Source organism: Talpa occidentalis, unplaced genomic scaffold (genome assembly GCF_014898055.3).
Source record: "Talpa occidentalis isolate TD23 unplaced genomic scaffold, MPIMG_talOcc4v2.1 talOcc4.14, whole genome shotgun sequence".
NCBI lineage: Eukaryota > Metazoa > Chordata > Mammalia > Eulipotyphla > Talpidae > Talpa > Talpa occidentalis.
This window is the reverse complement of record NW_023601433.1, coordinates 83186254-83191834: the sequence shown is the minus strand read 5'-3', so window position 1 is coordinate 83191834 and position 5581 is coordinate 83186254. Positions and strand designations below refer to the sequence as shown.

General features: G+C 44.3%; 1 pseudogene; it reads left to right on the top strand.

The window, feature by feature from the left end:
• Positions 1 to 294: 294 nt before the first annotated feature.
• On the top strand, positions 295 to 5078 carry LOC119244203 (acyl-CoA-binding protein-like; annotated as a pseudogene).
• The last annotated feature ends 503 nt before the right edge of the window (positions 5079 to 5581 follow it).

Genomic DNA, 5581 nt, shown 5'->3' with positions numbered 1-5581 from the left:
AGGTGCTAGAACATGTCAGCCTTGTGATTGAGTCCCCATCTGCCATCACAATCACTGTCCTCACTATCATCACCACCACCACTCCACCATAACCTGTCACCCCTTATCATTATCATCCCCACTACAAATACCACATCACAATTATCATCCCCACCGTTGGCCACCAGCATTCCTTCTCTTGCCACAATCATCACCACCAGCCCTCACCACTACCAATACCATCCTCACCACATCCCACCACCATGACTGCCACAACTACATTTCTACCATGTCAGCACCACCACCATCACTATCATGAGGTACATATCCACCACCACTTTCAGCAACACCATCATCACCACTAGTGCCACCAACACCATCATTACCACTACCATATCCATCACCATCACCACCACCATCCTCATGTGTCCATCACTATCATCACTACCATCCCCATGTCTCCATCACTATCATCACCACCTTCCCCATGTCCATCACCACTACCATATCCATCACCATCATTACTGCCATCACATTACCATCTATCTCCACCATCATCACTATCGTTACCACCACCACCATCAACATCAGCACCACCACCACCATCACCACCACCATCAACATCACCACCACCACCACCATCACCATTATCATCAGCAATTATGAAATGTCCTTGGACAACTCACTTCAGCTCTCTAAATTCTGTACTTGTATCCCTGCCTTGTTTTCATATGTTTAATTAAACACCTGCTTGACCCGCTAAAGAATTTTAATCATCTTATGTTATTCTTACCAGCAGCCCAGTGGACTCATGTGCATACAGCTGAATGTGCATTCAATGGTCTGTTTTAAAAATCCCTGTACTTCATAGCTGGGGAACTTCTCTGTAGAAAGTTCTTACTATCAGGTCCTGATTGTCTAAGACCAGTTTTCCTGGAAGATTTCGCCACACAAATGTGTCCAAAAGGCATGGGACAGAAGCCAGCGCTGCGGAGATGACTTCCTCTGCCCTGTGCTTAGGAGCCAGGCTTAGGAGCAAAGTTTCCTCCAAAGAATTTGGGTTGTCTTTTATTTCTCTGGACTCCATCCTTGACCTGTTGCCTCATAGTGGAGCTTGTTTCTGAGAGAAGCGATCAAGACATTCCATTGAGTTACTCGACATCTAAATATCAGACGATGCCTTTGAACCCGCCGACACACCACCAACTTAGGAACCGACATTGACACGACACTCAGCAGATTCCAAACACTGGGCAGGAAGGAGGGGTGCACCAGGCAAAGGCCCTTTGATTACATGCTTTTCTTTCTCTCCGGGCTTTAATGGGGTCTGAGGTACTGCCTGGTCACTTCGAAGTTCACGTGCTTGTTTTCGGAAGAAAGTTTCTAGCAAGTTCTCTCTCAGAAGTTTCCAGCCAAGAGCAATTTCAGAGATTTGTTATTGGTTTAAATAACCAAACATCTCAGCGGATAAACATTCAAGCAAGAAAAGGAAGACACAGAAATGTCTCTTAAGAAAGAACGGGATGTGAAGAAAGGCAAGATATCAGTCCAAACATCTCGTTCTCCAAAGAATCAGGCTTATCTTTGAACAGACTTTGCTCTGCAGAACGGCTGTCTAACCTCTGTGCCACATTTTTAATCCCTCTAAACTGGTTTTAGTTTTTGCCAAGATGGATGTCGGGTCCGAATTAAAACCAGAGTCATTCATCTCTGCCAAAGCATTTTCTTCCTCCACGACAGCAAGTTATGAAGCGAGGTGCCTCCTTTTCGGAATGTACCCCTTCCAAGTTATCAGGCCCCTGCGGTTTGCTGATAACCAAAGAGACTCACCCTCAGAGGAGCAGAAGCTCCTGGAGGATAAATGAGGAGACCATTAAAAAGAAGACATATGGCTTTGCAGCTCACGGGGAGAGAAAGAAGCCGTTTTCAGGATGTGGCGCTATTTTGTCTGCTAGTGCCAGGGGCTTTTAACAGACGGTGCACCCCAATTTTCCAGATCTTGGCTCAGCCTCCTTTATTTGCAGGTTTCATGTCTTCTTTAGGCTGAACTGTAGAATGTCAGGTCCTTATTCGATTAAGAAAAAAAATAAATAAAAGGAAATACTGTCCTTAGAAACAACACGATGGGCCTTGAGGGCATTAGGCTAAGTAAGATCAGTCAGACTGAGAAAGACAAGTACTGGCTGATCTCATATGTGGAGTGTGGGAAAAAACAACAACACACCAAAAAGCCAAACTCATGGACACAGAGAAGGCTGGTGGTCAGCAGAGGCGGGGGCTGGGCATGGGCGAGATGGACAAAGAGGGGGGCTCAAAGGTGCAAACTTGCAGTTGTAAGATAAATAAGTCTGGGGAGGTCATGTGCAACAGGGGGGTGATGGTAACAATACTGCACGCGTGTCTGAAAGTTGCCGAGAGAGTAGATGTAAAAAGGTCCCATCATAAGAAAAAGAACTTTGTGACTGTGTGTGCTGGTGGGTGTTGAGTTGGCTATTTGGGGGATCATTTCGAGATCTTTTCATACACCAAATCAGTAGGTCGCTCATAAAGATGCATCCATCGCTCTAACTAGATCTCAATGAAGAGTGTCTTGTAAACTGAGAAAAAGAATATGTAAAAAAAAAAAAAAAAAAAGGAAAGTCAGGAAGCAGTTTAAAGCCAGTGACTGATTCTTCCCCTGCCCGCTGCGGAGCAGGAAGATGGATGCTCTTGGAAACCGGCCTCTGATGAGAAACTGGCAGTGGGGAGACCCAGGTTCTGCCCAGAGAGACTCTCCTGGTTTGAGGAGGAGGGAATACGCAGGATGCCTACCCTCCTGGGGGAGCAGAGTGCCTTGGGGGGAGCTGCACAGGACCAGGCTCTTAGGCATCGCCATTAGCAAACCCAGCTTTGGAAACTGAACACGTTTGATTCCTCAAATCCACTAACTCACACCCGCCCCCAGCTCTCAGCAACTGTAGCTGGGGACCCAGAATTGCTTTGGGGAGGCTAAGACTCCAAGCACCTTCTGCAGGGGCTGCCTCGTTAATATGAATTAGGAGGAATGATGGACACCACCAGCTCCGAGTGTTATGCTATTTAGTTTCGCATTAGCTGTCCATGTTATTAAACGCCTCCAACATGAGGGAGGTACAAGCCAAGAGTAGATCTTATCGAAACACAGAGAGGAAATGACTCAATGCACATCACCCAGCAATGAATCTGATTCAGCAGAAGGAGAAAAAGTCATCAAGAACTTTGAAAAACTGCCTGGATGAAGGCAGTCCATGGCCATAGACTTTCTCTTGTGGCTAAAGCTACTCGCTGCGCCACAGAATGTTAAAGTTCTTGGAATTTGGAGGCTAGAGGGCCAGCCTCTGCAAGAATGCTGGACACTCAGGGCTACTGCTCCCCTCTCATTCTCTGGAAGATGAAATGGAAAAGTCTAGCTGAGCCGGACTCCTGCTGCTGGCTGGAAATATGTGTTGTTAGTGCCCTCTAGTGGCCAAAGGTTGGCCGGGCTTCAAAAGGGATTTTTCTGCAAGAGCTGGGCGTCCCTTGCTGTTGAAAAGCTGTTTTTTTTGCAACTGTGTATCGCCATGGTGTTCTCCTAGGGAGGACTTTTGATCCACGATTCTGGATCTTTCATTGGAAAGCTGTCTCCTGTCCTCTTGGGGAAGCAGGTGAGTTTGAACTGAACAACAATTGTTGAAAATAGCAAATTGCAACTTTTCTGAGGAAAGCTTTCAGCCTCCAAAGCAGACTTTGCCTGAGTGGTTTCCTCTTGGCTGCCTATCCCAAATGCAACATCTTCATTTTATGAGTTTTTTTAACTGGCCAGTTTGCTTTGTAATAATCATTTTCTATTTCACACCAAGCATGTGTCTTGTACAGACTCTAAAAATCGAGCTACTCCCTTTGACCTGGAAATTCCACTTCCAGAAATTTTTGCTGTGGAATCACTGTGGATCTGAGCAAGACTGCAGACAAGCTGTTGTTAAAGGATAGTTCATAACAAAGGAAATAGTGCAACTCCCCTAATGGCCAGCCATCCAGAATTTGATAAATTGTAGTTCAACCAATTGATAAAATTAAATGTTAAAATTAGAAATGCTATCTTACAGTTGAAAGGATCCCTTTATGGAGCCTCCCTGGTGGCCTTAGGGTTCAGACCTCCCCTGTCTCACCCGCTGCTCCCCTCAGCAGTGTATTTCAGTAGATCTCCCTGTTCTGCTCCCCACTCTGTCTCTGGTGACCAACCTCTGGCTTACACCCAACTCTTCTACATAAAAAAGGGAGGGGGAAATCATCATTTTTGGCTACTGGATGGGGACACTGAGGTCTAGAAAGGGTAGGAGACAGCACCCCCCAACTCCCCATGTCAAACCAAACCACGTTACTTTCTGCTAATTCATTGAGTGATTGATACATATATTGAGTGTATATGTGGTACAAATATTGAAAGATTTTTTTTTTAAACCAGGCATCCTAACTTCAGTTTAAGTCTTTCTGACACCGTTCTGTCCTTTGAGAGAAAGGTCGAGCAAAGAACAAGTGCAAAATGGAATCCTGACCTTTGATAATGAGATTTTAAAAGTGCATTTAGAGCTGCTGCTGCTGCTCTTGCCTCCCGCGCAGGTCTCCTGGAATTTTTGCAATCCAGCTGGCATATCTCAGGCTGAGTTTGACAAAGCTCCTGAGGAAGTTAAGAACCTCAAGACCAAGCCAACAGATGAAGAGATGCTGTTCATCTATAGCCACTACAAACAAGCAACCGTGCGCGATATAAATACAGAACGGCCTGGAATGATGGACTTCAAAGGCAAAGCCTAGTGGGATGCCTGTAATGGACTGAAAGGGACATCCAAGGACAATGCCATGAAAGCTTACATCGCCAAAGTAGAAGAACTGAAGGGAAAATATGGACTATAAGGGACTGGATTGGGCTGCCAGCCACACATTTCACCTAAACTTTTATAATGCCTTGCTTTTCTAATACTGTGGATAAAGTGAAATAATGAAAATAACCTGTTAACACAGTTCCTCAAGATTGGCCAGGATACAGCTCTAGCAGATTAGGGACTGAAGTGGTCACTGACTTTTAAGCAGTTTTTATCTGTAAGTCAATTAAAAGTGCATTTGTTACTTTAAAAAATAATAAATTAAATAAAATTGCATTTAGAACATTCACGGGTGAGTTGGTGGAAATTGTATGGGGAATACACGTGAGAAGAGAAAGCAAACATTGTTTAAAAATGAACAATGATGTAAAATACATATAAATAAATTGTTTTAAAAAGAAACTTGAGAAAAATAGAACATTCAATTGATGAGATTAGATTTGCTTGCAAATAGTTTTCTTTGTTGAATGGAAGAGAATTTAAAACGACATTCAGCAAAGTCTGCAGCTGGTGGGCAGGTCTGGGACGCAGTGCACTTGAAGTTCTTGGCTCCCTGGAGGTGGGCGATGCTCAATGAATCTCCCTAATCCATTTGCAAGTCTTGCCACAATAGAGAGATGTCATATCTTTTCTATTTTTTAAAGAAAAATAGGATATTTCAAGAACAACAGTTTACCCAAATGCCCAAGGTCATTAAAACTCTTGCATCTTGTCTTGTTGGA